The 19,625-nt window shown below is 34.7% G+C and overlaps 1 protein-coding gene and 1 pseudogene across 1 annotated transcript in view; one reads left to right on the top strand and one right to left on the bottom strand.

Annotated features, from left to right (window-relative positions):
• Positions 1-19,625, bottom strand: part of Agmo (alkylglycerol monooxygenase) — a 305,943-nt gene that overhangs the window by 70,812 nt on the left and 215,506 nt on the right. The window lies entirely within an intron of this gene.
• On the top strand, positions 16,541-16,640 carry LOC127196942 (uncharacterized; annotated as a pseudogene).

The raw sequence follows: 19,625 nt of genomic DNA, 5'->3' as shown, positions 1-19,625 counted from the left end.
AAGCATATATATGTATATATGTACTCAGATGCTAATATCTGTTTTTTCTTTGTGGGGGTATATTTTGTATTTTGTTGCCTTCTCTGGTTTTAGTTGGATGTCTTTTGCCTGGTAAGAAATTTTTTCTGGGATCCTAACAGATTGCAGATCATTGGAGGTTCTGAATAAAATTTGTTTCTAGACTTTGATAATAACACAGTATAGCTAAATTATTTAAAAATATTTTTTCAGTCTCAAAATGTAAATCAAGAAGTATGTGAAGCTATGAAACTGAACATTTTTCTCTCTTTATGACATGCCTCCTTGAACTCTTAATCTTATTTCCTCTGCAGTTTCTCTTGTTGTTGTTGACACCTCGGAATAATGACAAACCTGCTCTTTCTTCTTATTTATAAAATATTTTAATTCTGTATCTTCATATTTTATGACTCCTTTAATATTGTATTTTAATGTGCATTTTCATAATACAAACAATGAATATTTTGTTTTTTATTTTCTTTGATGCCAACAAATGGAGACTTGTAGGTTTTTAAAGATACTATATACTATATATAGTTAAGGATTTGTTAGGTTAAGTAAAAACAACAAATGATAAGATTCTCTTTTGACAAAACACTTAGAGACCAAAGTACTATAAACTAACGCAGACACTGATTATATGCACTGTTTGTGCTGTGAACAGGTGATTATAAAGAGATAACAATGTGACATAAACTTTAATCTTCACTATTAACACATTTATTGTGAATTAAAATGAAGCATAGATCTTTTAGAAATGTAGAGAGTGAGAATAATTATTCAGGTAAAGTGTATCATTTTAGGGAAGAGAGTGAAATATTTGTCAGAATTCTTAAGAGTATTCTAACATTGTTTCTGGAGATTTCAATTGTGGAAACTGGAGTTAATAAAAATATAAAGATGTAGCTTAAGAATACAAGGCTACTGCTTTGGGGAGTTTATTTTGGTACTATTAAGTTTGTTTTCTCTGTGAAGCATTTCCAAGTCTCTTTAATTATCCCCTCTCTTTTACCAAACATTATGAACTCTAAAATGAAGTCCCACCTAACTGGTTAGTGTATTGCTACCATATAGTCTTCCCTCGTGGTCTTTATCTTACTCTGTCAGCTCAGCTAGTCCATATAAATTGCTATGAGTTTTAACTTGTGAAAACATAACAGCATACAGGAACTGAATCAAGTAGTTGAAGTAGATGGTGATGAGCAGGTCAATGGGAGGAAAACAGAGACATACATGAGTGAAGAAGACCCCAGTCAGGATGTGCTCTTCCTTTTCATGGTCTTATTATACATCCTTTCCCCTTGTATTAACTTAATTAACAGTCCTTAATTAACTGAGATGGCAGCCTTAGGTCACTATTCCTGTCTTCCTAAAATGCTAGATTTTGAGCAAATCTAGTTAGTTGATACTAATTCTCTTTTCCCAACTAGTGGCTTGTAGCTTGAGCTGCAGTCTAAGAGCAGGAGTAGGAGATACTAACACAATTGTACTTCTGATAGTATGTATTTAAAAGCCTAAATATCAATCAATATATAAAAAGATTAGTGTTAACATATATACATATTTTAGTGATAATTAAATAAATTTGCCTTCAAGACTCATATATAAACAAAATGTTCATTATTATACATGAAATTTTCTTCAAAATTATATAAAGACATTTAATAAATAAAGTCTAGTGAACAAACTGTTTTTTCCCAGAATTTAAGATATTTTTAGCAGATAGGATTGTACAATCAACTTTACCTTCTCACTTGTCACAGAGACCATTTTGCACTACACCTAAAAAGACTCCAGTTAAACTAATATCAAAGATGGAATTGCTACCCAAAACACACTTTTTTATCATACCAACATCATTTCATAGGCTCTAGGGCTTATTTGAAACAATTTGAAGAGATAGGGAACATTGAGAGGATGACAGAGAATATGACTTATCTCTCTTGTGTAACAAATGCACTTTCCAGCATGTTGGTATATAATAGTAACTTCTCCTTCGCATCACCCATGGTGGAGAGCCTGGGCCTCTTGCTGCCCCATCGATATATTCTTATTCTCTGTCTATGTTATCATCGAATGAAATCAGAAATCTTTTTATTAACTCTTGTAATTTTTTAGATAATATCTAAAGATCTTCTTCCAAATTAAATATAAAATTTGTACTAATGAGCATAATGACAGAAGGAATAGAACACATGATCATATTCCGTGGTTGAATTATAACTATGGCAGATACTTTATAAGTTCTGTAGAACTCCCACTTAACCACACATCAGTAGGTAGGAATTCTCACCAATTATTTTGAGAATTAACAAACTAGTAAACAGGAAAAAGAACTAACTTACCACTGAAATAGATAACACATTCACAGATTCAGTTAAGCTAAGAGTTGTCACCGGGCTTGAAAGAAGTCTAATATAGTCGTTCATTGTTCTATCTCTTGTTTTTATATTGACATAGACTTCCTAAAATCCACACCACAGCTGGTCTTTCTTCTCGATTGTTTCTTTAAATGGAACTTGAATATCTCACAATTCTTACAGACTACATTCTGTCATGTGATTTATATATCATTGGAGTCATAGTAATCTTCTTTTGGCTCATTGCCCAGATAATTAGTGTCTACACACACACACACACAATCAGTAGATACTCAATAGATATTTGTCAAACTAATCAATAGAGGATTGAGGTTAATCTATTGTTGCTTGTATTTCTACATTCTATTAAAAATAGATGGGGTAAGAAACCCTAAGAAATATACTAGCAAAGACCAACCATACTGACAAAGGACTATAAAGAATATACAGCAGTGAAAATACAAATATTTGCAATACTTGTAAAGAGCAAGTGTACATAAATCATTGGTAGTCTACGCTTTACCACTGTAGTTATTGGCATTACAGAACATAGTTTCAAATAGCCTTTTTTTCCTCAAGTCAAATCTCTTAACAGGAATGGTGCTGTAGCTGTACAGTCTGGTAAGTTTCTAGAATCTAATGATTCATGAATGCAGCCCAACTCTGCATTTGCAAGAAAAGTTTCACCTCCTTCTTGACTTAGAACAGAGTAAGTCATAGACAAGTTAATGATATATTTGGTCATAAAATAAAGAATAAGACAACTCAGGAGAAGAGACTATAACTAGCTTTCTCTTCCTCAGGAGCCTTTATTGTGTATGAATATCAAACATTTTCAAATGGTTGTGAAAGCATTTACCTTAAGTATATGTCTATATAGCTATTGTTACATATAAAATATAATCATAGGCACTTTAAAAGTGTGACAGGGTAGTAAGTTGACAACAGTGGAGAAAAGTTGTGTAAAGAACAAATTATAGATATTAAACTAACAGAGAGTAGTATAGAGAATGTTAAATGCATTGTTGGACAAAAGCATTTTAGTCCATTGGTGAGAAGACACCCTTGGAAACACAATGCTTTATGTAAGGTAAGCCAACAAAATATGAAAACATAGTTTAAATAAATATTTGAGCCAAATTATTAAGTGCTGTCCTCAGAGTTCAACAGATTAAAGGTGACATGGGCCAGCAGGTTGTCTGTGTTTTAAGACAGGTTTCTGATAGGGAGCTGTCAGCAGGCACAGAAGAAAAAAGCTAATGTTGCGAAGTCTTGGATAAGCTCTTTTTCTTTAAAGCAAGCATATTAAGAATTACATTGCCTTATATCCTATTTTCAGGGAAGAAATAGAGTGATCAGAATGTATCACACAGTAGGATGGAGTCAGCAAGAAGCTAATCAAACAGTGTTATTAAGGGAACACAGGTTATCTCAAAGCACACAGTAGCCTTGGGACTGATTACTTCATTCTCTTCAGGGGGCGGGGCGGGGGGAGTTAACAAGCTCTGAAGAATCAAAGTGTTTAGTCCTTCAGGGCCCAGGCCTGAGGCACAGACTGGTCTAGGCAAGTCCACCTCTGAGCAAACAGACAAAGCTAGGTTCCTTTCCTCAGGGCCTCTGAGAAAGCCTTGGATCATTCCAGCTCTCCAGTAAAAGGCATGTTTTCAACTATTTTCCACTTATTCAATAGCTGATAACATACAAGAGAAAGAAGGTAAACTATATCATAAAAAGAAAGTGGATACATTTTTGAGTTACTGAATGTGAAAAAATGAAATTTAGAAGGAAAAAAAAACCAGTTTTACCTTGACAGTGAAAAATGGTGGAGACAGAGATAAAGTAGCAAAGGGTAATGAGGACGAATTACTGGTACAGGCCTCTGTAGTATTTGGTTGAGCCATGGGAAATTATATGGCATTGGATGCAGAGACACCTAATATACAAATACAGAAATGCTCAAAAGAGAACGTTAAATGCGACAAGGGAAAGTCTGAGCATATTGTTACAAGTAAGATTGTAGTAGCCTAACTTCATAAGAGCCAACACGGTTAAGGGTCTTAGTGAGCAAAATTAGAGCCATGATGATGCCTCTGTAAGAGAGAAGTGGGAAACATGGAAAGAAAAGAAGAGTGCTGCATGTGCTGTAGAGAAAGGTAGGACTGGAATCGAGTTGTAAGGGCAGGGATAGGTGTGGGAGAGGGCTGAAGTAGGGTGAGGTTGAAGGTGGAACATGTCATGGCACATTGGGGTTAGCAGCAGGGTAGTGTGCAGCAGCCTGGAACTTGCACAGATGCAAAGTTCACCACCATCACCATCTGCAACCTGCCTCAAGGTCTGAGGACAGCCTTGCCTTTGGACAATGACAGAGGCCCATAGAGTTGAGGAACAATTCACTTCTAGGGCTGGAGTTCCTCAAAAGACCACCATAGGACCATGAGATGGAACCATAAGATGTCTCTGAGAAACATGTGTAGGTTAGTGATCATGATGCAGCTGAGGACTGGGTTGATGTCCGTGGCCAGTGTTGTCACTGAGTTCCAGGCAGATGTCCATGGTCTATGGAACAACCTGAGGCAATGTTGATGTCAGTGGGCAGTACAGCTGCAGGGAACCATGTTAATGTGAGTGGCTTGCACTGCCACCTTAGACCATGATAATTTCTGGGGTCTGGACTGTGTACAAAGGCCTTATCTGTGTCCGTGATCATACTGGAGCCAGAAGTTGTGTTTGTCATCTGTGCTGTCCCAAGATATCATGTAGAGATGCATGATCCATGTCCCTAATGAATGTGAACAGCAAAAAAGCTACATTGCTAGAGATATGGACTGTAGATGCATAGCTGAGAGGGAGGGAGATAGAAGGCTTCTCTGACACACCCCAAAGCTCCCCAGAGAAAACTAACAGCATAAACAGGAAGCCAGTTAAGAGAGCTGTTAAAAAGTGTGGTAAGATTGCTGAAGTTAGCTGTCCCCAATTGATGGCTTCCAGCAGGCATGGGAAAAAGGAAGGACTCAGTTGTATTTAAGGAGCAGGTCACTGAGAATTTGACCACACTACAGTGAATATAGAGACAATACATATTGGACTTGATTTTTCTTATTTCTTTTTGATGTTGTTGTTGTTGTTGTTGTTGTTTTTGTTGTTGTTGGGGGCAAGGAGGTCACTAGGGGGACATGGAAGGACTGGGAAGTGATTGTGATCAGAGTGTATGATGTGAAATCCCCACAGAATCAATAAAAATATTATGTTGAAAAATTGTTATAGTACAGTGTCTAAGAGAAAAATCAAAGAAATTGTTTACAAAAGAAAGAAAAGAGATGAATTTTTTCTGATTAATATCATTGGTGTGTAACACTCATACTATATTTAAATATGAATAGTCCAGAGAGTTACCTCATCAGTTGAGTGGAGCAGCTGTTTTTCTATCATGAAATGGCATGAGAAATAGCAAAACTGGAGGAAATTAGAAAATCATAAAGGTGTGGATGACATTCTGTTACATGACTTAGCAAAAAAAAAAAAGAAAAAAAAAAAGAAAAAAAAAAGAAAGAAAGAAAGAAAGAAAGAAAGAAAAACAAAACGAAAAAGAAAAGCAGAAATTATGAGACTGAAGTCTGAAGCCAGGCAGCAGCAGGCACTCTTCTTTGGTGAGGACACATTTTCCATGGGTCTATCTCTAGATAGGCCACATTTTAGGTAATATCATTCCATTGTTACCAGTCAAATGTAGGAGCTGGTGGAACTATACACACACACACACACACACACACACACACACGCACACGCACACGCACATGCACATGCACACGTGTACTCACACAGAAATACACACACACATACACACATGCACGTGCACACATGTACTCACACACAGAAACACACACACACACACATACACACACACACACACACACAGGATTTCCCACAAGAAAACATAGAAGAATGATTTCTTATGTTTCAGAAACAATGTTAAAATTTTTCCCATATTTATATTGCTTCAGTGAATCTATCTGTTCAGCTGAAACTGTCATTGATAGTAATCTGAAAGCATATGTTGACTGTAAATAATGTCAAGTGCTTTTAATTCCTGAACACCATGAGAAAGATCAGACAAGTAGTTCTCAAAATGTTCTTTACAATTAATAATATGAATTACCATTTATGAACTACTCTGTACAGAGGACTTCATGAGAAAATGTATAGAAATGCTAAGAGTTAGCCACAAAGCAGAGGGCCCATGAAGCCTTTAGGGACTCCAAAAGTGTTGTAACTCAGTACCTTTGTAAAAACAAATAAATATCACAGTACTCAACATATAAGGCCTGGATTGCACAGAGCTTTTTAATAACATGGTTAACAAATAATTTTAACATATCTATTGAGAAATGATCACAGGGACATAAAACTATATAGGACCATGACAGTCAGAATGTGAGTAATCCTTTCCAGTTACTTCTGATGTCAAAAGGAGGGAAGGAATAGTAGAGAACAGAATATAGACAGAATTCTTGGCTTATTTCTGAGCAGTATGTTCACTTAAAGATAGCTTAAATAAACATGGAATGAGATTTGGTAAAACTCATTGGAGCTACAAGTTTTTGGTTTTATCTATAACTTCATCTTGTAGTAATTATTAAAATATGAACCCAAGTTAATTGATCAAGTCAAATAATACTATTGTACTTATGAGTCTTTTGATAATTTAAATAATATTGTCTGTATAATAAACTGTGAAAAGCAATGGTTCATCTTGAGGTAAATGTGATTTTAATTTACAAGCTTATTCATCTAAAATAAAAAAGCTACATAGCAACCCTCTTTGTAAGCCATGATAGGTGTAGAATTCTAAGGGATATGAATGTTCAGTAATAAAGTAGGGGTGGAGAGAAAGGGGGCAGCATATTTTTTGCCAGGTTTCCTTGTTTCATGATGTATTATTTTGTTCCAACTCGAGGACTCAATAAACAGAAACTTTGGAATGAAAAAGAGATGAGAAATGTAAAAGTTATTTAAAAATTAAAAACTCTAGATTTGTCATTAAAATATGTAAATGAAAGTGAGTGTTCTACTTAGTGTGTGCTGCAAATCAAGCACTTTTCCCTTATACTTTGGCTGCTTCCAACAGGAGGTCCGTCTCTACTTTCCCACTGTTAAGTATGCACCATGAAGGAAACCTTTGTTGTACTGTTTTCTCCACTCATCGTCCACCAGCCGTGAAGAGCCTGGAGTTAAGAGTCAGCAAGTCGCCAATAGTTCCTTCCTCACAAATATGTCTGTCAGATATATTGGGCCAGAAGGCTGAAGATTATGTTTCAATGTTATAGAGAGTTTTGGGTGACTGTTCAGGCAGCAAACTGTCTCTGTCATCTTCTCATTTGGGAAGCTGCTAACCTGCACTCCCTGTATACTCAGATAATTAATTTTATTCCTTCTCAAGTCTCTGATGGGGTTGAAGACCAGATATTTTAGTTTTACAATTAAGCTTAGTTGTTAGGTGTTAATATGTTTTTAGGTTTACATAGATGTCTTAAATTGGTAATGACGAGATATGATAGATATTGATTTACATTCAGAATTTTAGAGTCACCAAGATAGGAAAGATGTTTGCTTCAAGGCTGCCAAACACAAATAGCTAAGACACTATGAATGTAACAGTAATATAATTCCTGATTGTTCTGCAGTTCTTATTTCTATAGGTAGTTTAGTGTGTGTGTGTGTGTGTGTGTGTGTGTGTGTGTGTGTGTGTGTGAGATAATCTAAACATACATGTAAAAAATAAAATAAATGTTTTAAAAAGAGCATGCTCTTAGACTATATGACATATGACCAATCAGCTAGGGCTGATCTTCAGAAAGAAGGTTGGATAGATAACGTTTGTAGTTGCCATTCTCATCTTAAAATATATAAATTATCCATATAAATTAACCCTTCTTCCCCATAAAGTTGGTTGCATTGGAGTTAAAGAGAAAATTCTGAATGATCTCAAAAGATGAAAGCCCTCTAGGATGGGCAGTCAAGAAGCATTAGATACTAGCCACTCAGGAAGTGCAGCTCAAATGCAGTTACCAAAACAATCATTTCTAATAAATGTTGCTAGAGATGGCAACATAGATGCAGAGAGAAATGCACATACATAGTATTTCAAAATGCTTTTTTTAAGAACAAAAAATTATAGAAATACACATTTGAGCTTAATATAAGGATACATGTCCTAAAGTTTATCTAAATACCTTTTTTACAGTATTGTGTGTCTGCTTTTTGTGTTTTAAAAGTATTAGATAGAAAAGAACATCATCTTCTAAAAGCTTAGCTTAAGATAGCTAGAAAGAATAATCTCTATTTGCGTTTTTGGCATTAGCCCAGGAAAACAGCACAAGAAGTAGTGGTGAACATCTGCGGTGGTTTCTTTTCTCTGAACAGGAAAAGGTCATGTCCCACCCAGTGAGAAGATGTGACCCTACTGAAAAATGTAAGTGATCTTGCTTGACCTGTGACGCGAGCATGAAGGTGACCTCTGCTGCTGACCTGCAGTGTGTGTTTCTAGTTAGAAGAAGGGAGAGAGCTGTTCTCTGCCATGAAAGAATGTGAGAGACAGGATGGTGCTGAAAAGCTGCATGAAGAGAGTACAGCAGTAGAGAGTTCATGGAAGCTGTGGAAAATGGAATCCTGAGTTGGCAATGCTCTGAACATATTAGATAGAAAAGAAATACAAGTGTCTGAGAAGATCTTTCCATGGACATGAACGCACACAGAGGTCTGTAACCTGTTAGGATCATTACTGCTCTGCTAATCTATGTATAGCTAAATAGCATTCATTTGATTGAGAACAGGGCATTGTCATATATTTCTAACAGCTCCAAGTATTAGCCTTCTAGATCAAGATTATAACTTATGTTAGCTGAACTTTCAGTGTTTTTTTTTAATAAACAGATAACAATATCAAGTGAATGCCCTTGCTCAAAGTTTTGCTGGCTCCCTAAACACTTTACTCTATGTAATAAATGAGGTCTCTGCTCCAACTAACTGAAAAATCCCCGTTTTATAGAATAAATGGAAGGAAACTGTACATTCTTGACCTACAGGAACTCTTAGTATTTGTTTCATCTTTTAAACTCTCTTTCATCCATTTTTCTTTCTTAGCTCTTTTTGTCCTCTCAGCTCCCTTGAGGTCATCACAGAGACCCATTCTTTGAGCAATAGTACACTCAGAGACAGCTGTGGACAGGATAGTGAGGCTACACGCAGCTGACAGCCACTGACAGAAATGGTGAGTGCAACCTCAAATCTACTGGATAACAAAGGGAAAAAAAACCTAAAATCAGTCAAGTACTTGATTTGGTTACTGGGTAATGTTGTGTTTATGTTAAAGGGTTTGTACCATCCATTTTCTTTTCTTTTTCTTTTTTTAATTAATTTATTCTTGTTACATCTCAATGTTTATCCCATCCCTTGTATCCTCCCATTCCTCCCCCCCCCCCCCCATTTTCCCATTATTCCCCTCCCCTATGACTGTTCCTGAGGGGGATTACCTCCCCCTGTATATGCTCATAGGGTATCAAGTCTCTTCTTGGCTACTTGCTGTCCTTCCTCTGAGTGCCACCAGGTCTCCCCCTCCAGGGGACATGGTCAAATGTGAGGCACCAGAGTACGTGAGAAAGTCGTATCACACTCTCCACTCAACTGTGGAGAATATTCTGACCATTGGCTAGATCTGGGAAGGGGTTTAAAGTTTACCATCCATTTTCTTATGGAAATAGAGGGGAGACTTACAGCTGAAGGTTTTCCAGGCATCTGAGTTTTAGAGGGTATTGCATATTAAAAGCTTTTTTTCACTTCTTGATTATGTGACAAAAGGTCTGATTATATATTTCAGATGTCTATCATTGAACCTTCAGAGGACCCCGACTTTTCATAGTGCCATGAAATCAAAATTGTATTTAAGGAGCTGCCTTCATAGGTGGAGATGAGCAGGTGATGAAGTTACTTCAACTTCAATACAACTAGAAATCCACAGGCCTCCTCCAATTCTACTGCTCAAATATTCTCATACACTCATCAAGCACTGTTTTATCTTAAATTGCACAAAACATTCAGTAAGAAATTCAACCTCACCCAGTGACTTACTTAAGCTAGCCCTGGAAAGAACTGAAGATCATAATTTCTTTGTGTTTCCCCTTTCTCTGATATTCCTGTCTGCAGTTTTTGCTTGTTGCTGTGGTGGTTGTTATTTTTGGTTCTTTGATTGTTTGATTTTGAGATGAAGTCTCACTATGCTGCCCCTGCTGGTGTGGGGCTGGCTAGGCAGACCACGGTTGTCTCAGACTCTAGAGAGCCACCTGCTTCTGCCTCCTAGGTGCTGGGATTAAAGGCATGCACCACCACTGCCAACCCTGCAGCAATCCTAAAGCTCAGTGAGACAGCTAACATTCAATAATTAAATCCCATTAATATTAAATATGTGGCACGTTCTTGAGATATGATAAAAAATAGTCTTACTGAGGACTCAGTGACTTCTGGTCACACTTCACCAGAACCCACCCAACATATCTCCATGCTTTGTCTGTTATGTCTTTTCCTTTCTTTTTTGTCATCCTGCTCCTCCCTGTAAGAGCGAAGATAAGGGAAAAGAAAAAAATAGCTCTTTTAAGGATTTTGGTGTAAAAATGTGCTAAGACAGGAAGTGAAATGGGTTATTTAAAACAAGGTTTGTAGGTGCTGCCCATTCTTTTATATCCTGTCTTTCCCTGATGTATAAAAATGAGCACTGACACTGTGAGCATTTGATGGAAACACTTGTTCTGCGCGCACACTGATGACAAACACATGGCAAAAACATTACATCACTTCCTTTCCACCTGACAAATGAGTAATGGTCACTGCAAACTGTGTGATTTTGCAGTTAATTCCTTTGACTCAGAGGGCTACATAAAGTAAATCTGCATTATATTTCCAGTTTTCTACTAAGGGTATCATTTCAAAATTATACACAGATATGGCCCCCTGATGTACAATATCCCTGCTTCATGCCACACACTTGATCTGGTACACATGACCTGGGCTTATGAATGAAAACCTGTATTTTGCTTTAGGACTGTATATATATATATATATATATATATATATACATATATATATATATATATATATATATATGTATGTATATATATATATATATGTGTGTGCATCAATAATTTAATTTTCTAAACTTGTATCAGTACAAATTAAAACACACAAATGATTCTGTGGATTATTCTTTTTTGTTTGCTTTGTTTTTGTTTTTTTGAGACAGGGTCTCTCTGTGTAGCCTTGGCTGTCCTGGACTCCCATTGTAGACCAGGCTGGCTTTTAAATACCTTTCTGTAGGGTAAGTGTTCCGGATATTGTGGGTAAACAACGTTATGAGTAAACAGATGGGCTAAAAGATTGAGTCAAATTTTAAAGATTGTTTTTTATTTTATAATTATGTGTGGGAGACTGAAGCTGTGCTGGTACTGACCATTGCTTGTTTTTGTCTGCAGTTGAAACATTGTGCTCCACTGGTTGCCTTCATTTTCCTTGTTTTGAGTCTCATTATTTGGCCCTTGGTTTGCTCCCACTTGGGGACTTTCCACAGTGCTGTTCCATTGCTGGTTCCTCCCTATATAAGCAGTTCTGTTTCTCCCAATAAAAGGCACTCTCTTAGCATGAATGACCCATTGATGTGTCGTCTTTGCAATCCACAGACCCTTGCCACAGCCTAGACTAGTAGCGTGGGTGCTGCAATTATGCATTATGATAAAGGAATAAAACATTAAGTACCTTATTTTTTCAGAAATTCATATATTCTAAATATTTAACTATGATTAAATAAAATTTATAATAAACAAGAATAATATAACTTTTCTGCAAAAATATTTTTAAAGGGTGATTGAAGGACTATCTAATAGAATCTTCTGATATTTTCTTTTAATTAATAATTTCTATTTCTTGATGTTTTTCTTTTGTCATTGTGTGGTACTGGGAAGAAATCAAAAAATTTATATACATGGACACTCTCTTCATTAAGTATAAAGTTTGGACAATTTTAGGAGACATTCCTTATTTCATACCAAATAAATAGAAGGGTTTTAAATTTCAATGGCTGAGAGGAATTCAGACTTCAGTTACATGAATCCAGGGTAACTTCATTCATGGATCAAAAAAGACCTCCTGGGGCTTGCAAAATCTTTATTATTTTCAAACTACAAGAAACAGTTAGGTAGAGAGCAGGGTAACAGGAAACATATTCTGTGATCAGTTCACGTGGGTTCCTTCCAGTTGGGAGATAAACTTAAGTCTCACAATCTTAAATTTTTTTCTCAAGTTCTCTTTGGCTTATGGCCCAATTTACCTTAGAATATGACTACATTTCTTTAAACTGCAAAACATAGAAATATATTACCTAGCTAAAAATGTAATATGATTTATGATACTATTTATGTTTGTAAATTTGGCAGGTGGTTCAATTTTAATGATTAGATCATAACAATTTAAGTTTTCATTTACTATTTTTATATTGCACTACCTTTTATAGCTTTAACAGCATGTCCCTAAACTAAGATTTCTATTTTACTATGTTAAGTAACCCACATTAGAAAAGTCAATAGAAAAATTTAATTTACATATCAAATATATAAAATATTATTAAATGTGTCATAATCATTATAACAAAGTAAATGAACTCTTTGTATAAAATAATTGAGCATTTTAAATGCCTAAGTCATATTCATGAATAATATAAGCATTAAAAAACCTGAATATTGTGAATTTTAAGATTAAAAGTTGTGTATGCTGAAATTTGTCCCAAATTTTTAAAAATGCTGATGTCATCCTAAAAGAAAATACATGTTTTTAGAATTTATAATTATTAATTTATCCTGTTGTTAATGATATAAATGGAATATAAATGATAAGTTTTATATTTCATATTATACCATTGCCTAGTCTGGTCATCTAGCTCTTAATAGCCTTCTGAAAAATAAAGACATAATTTATATTCCACAAGACAGATTCCTGTAGGGCCTTAAAATGTGGAAATTCTTGTTTGACATGACTTGTCTTTAATCCAAGTCCATTATTTGAAAGAAACCTTGAATCACAAATTTTATTAAGTGATAAGAACTTAAAACTGATCTACACCTTCATTTCAAAGTACAACTCAAAATGTTTAATTTAAGAGTCATGGTGGTGATAGTGGTAGATAAAAATTGCATTATTTAACTTGATAGATCAATTTAAAATTCAAAATGGTATGACCCTAGCTGTCTGTTCTAAAGCTGATAGAAACACTCTGAAGTATATCACAAAGTACACTTGGCACTTAAAATGACACCTATGGAGCAAAAGACAATATAATTGGCAATCATAAGTATATCAAAGTTGAAAACAGTAAATTTTGCCCAAATGTTTGTTTTTATGAGATTTTCATGACTGTATCTGACTGTGTAATTATGATAGAAACCTAACACTTGTAGGTGTGTCTACTTTCCTAATCTTCAGACTTGTACCTGTGATTTAGATGTCTCACGGGCCATCAATACACAGAAGCCAGTCAATTATATCAGTACCTTTGCCTTCAATGATATCAGAGAGATTATAATCTGACAAGTCCAGAAAATTAAGAGACTAAATAAAACTCCCCTGCTTCTCTATCCTACCTCTGACCGATCAGTAAACCAGTATAGCATGGTTTCTCTACTAGCCGTCTCATATCAATTTCAGTTCTTTGTATTGTTTAGTATTTCAGTGCAACTCAGCTTTATGGCTGTTGTCCTGGTGTGAAGGATTTTCTCACAATCTCCATTTCCCAGTCCTTTTAATCCATTGTTCCTCTTCTGATCTCCAGCTACCAACCTTCAACTGATATAATATTTCTCCAAAGGGATAATATGGTCATGTGATTTCTACATTAAAACATTTCTATTGTCTTCCTAATTTCAGGAGAAATATATTTTATTGTCCTGTATGATTGTTGATGAGAAATCAGACCCAGGATGATCACACATGCACCACAACTTTAAACCATGGATAACTCTCTACTGAGAACTCACCATGAATATGCCTATCTCTGTTTTTCCCATTTAACTTTCTTCCTTCTTTAAGGCCAGTTAATAGAAATGCCATGAGAACATAGTCTATGTCTTCAACATACGTCTTACCAAGACATTCTTAATAACAGCTCAGAGTCATAAGCAAGTGAGGTCCCACCAACACTTTTATAAATAGAGTGCTTTGATTTTTTTTCAGCAGTCATCATTGTTGTTATTTATGACTGCACAATAAAATGAAATAGCTAAAATAATGCATATCATAGCATACAGAGCATTTCACATAAGTGATTATCTATGTTTTGTAGATAAAATTTTACAGCTGTTGGTATTTATTTAAACAGATTCAATGGACATATAGTAAAACTGAGAACCCACCTTAATTAAGCTTTTCTTTTTAAAATTCTCCAAATTTTGTCAAGACAAAGGAAGAAAGTTTCCTTACAGTCACAAAAAAAAAAAAAAAAAAAAAAAAGAAAGAAAGAAAAAGAAAATGGCTTATTGCTTCTTACTATCAAATAGCTTTGTAATTTCTTTCTTGGTCCAGGTATTTGGGTACTGGGTTAAAAGTCACTCCTTGAAAGCAAACAAATTTACTTCATCATCAAAAGTAAATTAGAGCAAATGTTTCTAAAAGACAGGATATATCGTAGAATGTCAAAGTCTACAAAAATGAGCTTCAGGGAACCTCTTAAATTCAACTACAGGTACACATTAAGAATTATTAATATCCTTATTGAAGAGTTTTACAGACAAGCAAGATGAGCAGCATAAATATATTTTCCATAAAAAAATGGCTCCAATTTTTTAATAAATAGAAGTAAAGGACAGTCAGCAAAGAAGAAAGAATTTAGTTTATTAGCAGCATCTGAAGTGCTGATCATCAGCAAGAGCCTGTGATAAAGCTGCACTATGTTAAAGGACTTTTGTCTAGACACCAAAAGGAAGTAGCTCCTTGTTTCTCTCTTTCCATACATGATATTTTCAAATAATGCAGTTTAGGTATTCTTCTTATTGATTTTTTACCTTGAAAGACATATTTAGTATGCTAGAAATGAAAGGCTCTCCTACCCAATATTACATTATCCACAAAGCAATACTATGCACATATGTATATGTGTCAATTATATGTGCATGTAGGCTTCCTAAAACTGAATATAATAAAATACTTTAGGTTAGTAATACTTACAAAGAGCTGCATACAAACACTGAAAGATATAACTTACAATTCAAATCTTTCCAAAATGTCATGGAATTTCGTGTGGACACTGACTATATTAGGACCTGTTTTTCACTGACACTTTGTCAAAGAAGTTTAGCATGAAGTTTAGCATAATGTGCTTATTTCTATGCATTTTACCCTTTTAATCTTTTATTGCCCTTTTAATTAATTAATGTTCAGTTGTCTATGTGTTACTCTATACCCACAAGCAAGTTTGTTTACATATATACATGTATACCTTACTAGCTAGTATATACATATGACAGAGAACACAGGGCTTGTTACATTTTCCTCCAAGATTCCATAGAATCTTTCCTATACTATAAAACTGTGTTTTTCCTTAGAGCTGTACATATTCCATTATAAGTATGTACTTGATTTTAATTAGCTATTCATTTTATGCACAACATTTTGGTTCAATATTCTTGCTATATTGCACAATTCAGCAATAAACATGGGGTACAAAAATCTCTAGGGCACAGTATGAAATTATAGGGGTTATTATGCTAAAGAGCAAAACAAATCAGTCATATGACACCTTTATTTTTATTTTTAAAATAACTTCCAAACTGATTTTCAAAATGGCTGTATTACTTTACACTGGCAGTGGCAATGAATCTCCAGCATTAGCTGTGAATTTTCTTGATCATAGTTACTCTGATTGGATTGAAGGGATATCTCAAAGTTCTTGAATTTCCCTGATGGATAGAAATATTGATCCCTTCTTTAAACAGTTATTTTAAAGCCACTTGTGTTTCTTATTCTGAAAACTGCTGGCGCAATTCATTAACTCGTTTAATGATTGAGAGTTTATTTCCTTAATTTTTATTTTTTTGGCATTGTTTTTTTGTTGTTCAAAGACAATTACATTCTACTCATTTCAGCAACATATATTCTAAAATTGAAAAAATACAGATATTACCATGACCACTGAGCAAGGATGACACACAATTTAGTGAAGCATCCCATATTTTTAAGGACACACACATACCAACACCAACACTAACACCACCAACAACAAATAACAGAAATTAACAAATCATTGGCCATTGATATCTTTCAATGTCAATGGATTCAATTTCCCAATAAAAAAAACCAGAGACTAACAGAATGGATAAGAAAACAAAATTTATCCTTCTGCTGCATAAAAGAAACACACATTAGCACCAAAGATAGATATTACTTCAAACACCAAGGGAATACAAAAAATCATTAGCTCATAATTTAAAAATGAACACGCCACAAAGTTAGAAAATATATAAAAGGAGTAGTCTTCTTAATAGATACCACTTATCAAAGTTAAATCAAGATTACATGAACAATCTAAGTAGACTTAAGATCATTAACAAAATAGAAGCAGTCATTAAAAGTTCCCTGTCCCCCAAAAAAGACCAGGACCTTATCGTTATAGCACAGAATTCTACCAGAAGTTCAAAGAAGAATTACACCAATACTTCTTAAACTATTTGAAAACATAGAGACAAAAGGCACATTGCCAAATTCACTTGAGTCCATAGTCAACAAAAGAGAATTACAGCCCAATTTCCTTTAGGAACATAGATGCCAAAATTCTCAACCAAATATTCACCAACTGAAACCAAGAAAACATAAAAAAATGATCATGTACCATGATCAAGTAGTCTGCATCCTGGAAATGTGGGGATGGCTCAACATATGAAAGTAAGTCAATGTAATCTACCATATAAATAAACTAAAATAAAAACCATATAATCATCTCATTAGATGTCGAGAGAGAGAGAGAGAGAGAGAGAGAGAGAGACTTTGACAAAACCCAACAAACTTTCATGATAAATGTCTTAGACATATTATGAATGCAAGGGACATATTTAACTGTAACAAAAATAATTTAGCAATCCTATAGGCAACATAATATTAAATGCAGAGAAACTCAAAGAACTTGTTCTGAAATTAGGAACAAAACAAGACCATTTACTCTCACTAGTATATTTGAAGTACTTAAAATTATACCTAAAGCATTAAAACAACTGAAGGAAATCAAGGGGATACAATTTGGAAAGGAAGAAGTCAAAATATCATTATGTACAAATGATATGATACTGTATACAAGTGATGCCAAAAATTCTACCAGAGAACTCCTACAGATGAGAACTCCCTTCCATGATGTGGCTTGATATAATCTTACTTTAAAAAGATCCATTACCCTCCTGTATACAAATGACAAATGGACTGAGTAAGAAATCATGGAAATAGCAAAATTCACAATAGTCACCTACAATATAAAATATCTTGGGGTAACTCCAACCAGGCAAGTGATAAACTTTCATGAAAAATCCAAGATTTTTAAAAAGAAACAATTGAAGTAGATATCAAAAGATGGGACAGTCTCCCATGGCCATGGGTAGGTAAAATTAGCATAGTATAATGGCCATTCTACCAAAAGCAATCTACAGATTCAAGAAATCCTCATAAAAATTCCAACAATATTCTTTATATATCTTAAAAGGACACTACTCAACTTCAAAAGGAAAAACAAAAATCTCAGGATAGCTAAAACAATCCTCAACAACAACAGCAAAAACAACTTCTGGAGGTTTCACCATCCTTAATTTCAAGCTATATTAAAGAGCTATTGTAATTTAAAAAAAATTATATTTGTCAATAGAATTAAATCAAAGTCCACATACTTAGGGATGCTGGATTTTGAAAATGAAACCAGAAATACATAAAGAAAGCAATAAGGTATCTTCAATAAGTGGTGCTGGTCTAACTGGATGTCTGCATGTAGAAGAATACAAATATATCCACAAAATCCAAGTCCAAGAAGGCTTCAACATAAAAGCAGACACATTGAACTTGATAGAAGAGAAAGTAGGGAACATTCTTGAATGTATTGGCCCAGGAGACAACATTCTGAACAGAACACCAATTACTCAGGCACCAATATTAACTATTAATAAGTGAGACCTTGTGAAACTGAAAGACTTTTGTAAGGCAAAGGACATCATCGATAGGACAAAGTACCAGCCTACAAAATGGGAAAAGATTTTCACCAACTCCATATATGATATGGGACTATATCCAACATATATATAAAACTCAAGAACCTAGACACTGATAAATGAAACAATCCTATGTTAAAATACTGAGAATAGAGTTAAACAGAATTTTCATTAGAGGAATCTCAAACAGCTGAGAAACGTCTTTAGCCATGAGGGAAATAAAAATCAAAACAACTATGGGATTTCACCTTAAACTTCTAAGAATGGCTACAACCAATAACACAAATGACAGCTCATTTTGACACAAATGTGGAACAAGGGGAATGCCCCCTTCTTTGCTGATAAGAGTGCTGACTTGTACAGCCACTATAGCAATCAGTGTGCCATTTCATCAGAGAGATAGGAATCAATCTAACTGAAGATCCAGCTATATCACTTGTTGGCATGTACTCAAAGGACATCCCATCATAGAACAAGGACACTTGCTCAACTATGTTCATAGCATCTTTATGTATAATATCCAGAAACTGGAAATAACTTAGATGTCCATCAACTGAAGAATAGATAAAGAAAATTTGATACATTTTAACAATAGTTTATTTATTACTCAGCAGTCAAAGAAAATGACATCACTTTATGAAATTTGCAGGCATGCAGAAATGGATGGAAGTAGGAAAAAAAAAAATCACCCTGAGTGAGTTAATCCATATCTGGAAAGACAAAAATAGTATGTATTCACTTATAAAGTGATATTAACAATTACGTAGATGATAACCAAACTACAGTTCATAGACAGAGAGAAGATAGTTAGAATAGGGGAGTCCAGGAGTCGCAAGGATTTCCCTTGGTGGGAAAAATATAATATATTTTATGGTCAGATTAGGGACAGGAGCAGGGCAATTTGGTGATGAGGGTGAAGGGGAAAGAAAGCTTAATTTGTTGGGGGGCATTTTGTGGTATGTTGAAATCTAGTGGAGTA

Source organism: Acomys russatus, chromosome 1 (genome assembly GCF_903995435.1).
Source record: "Acomys russatus chromosome 1, mAcoRus1.1, whole genome shotgun sequence".
NCBI classification, from domain to species: Eukaryota; Metazoa; Chordata; class Mammalia; order Rodentia; family Muridae; genus Acomys; species Acomys russatus.
Note: the sequence above shows the minus strand (reverse complement) of the source record. Positions and strands in the feature narration are given on the sequence as shown.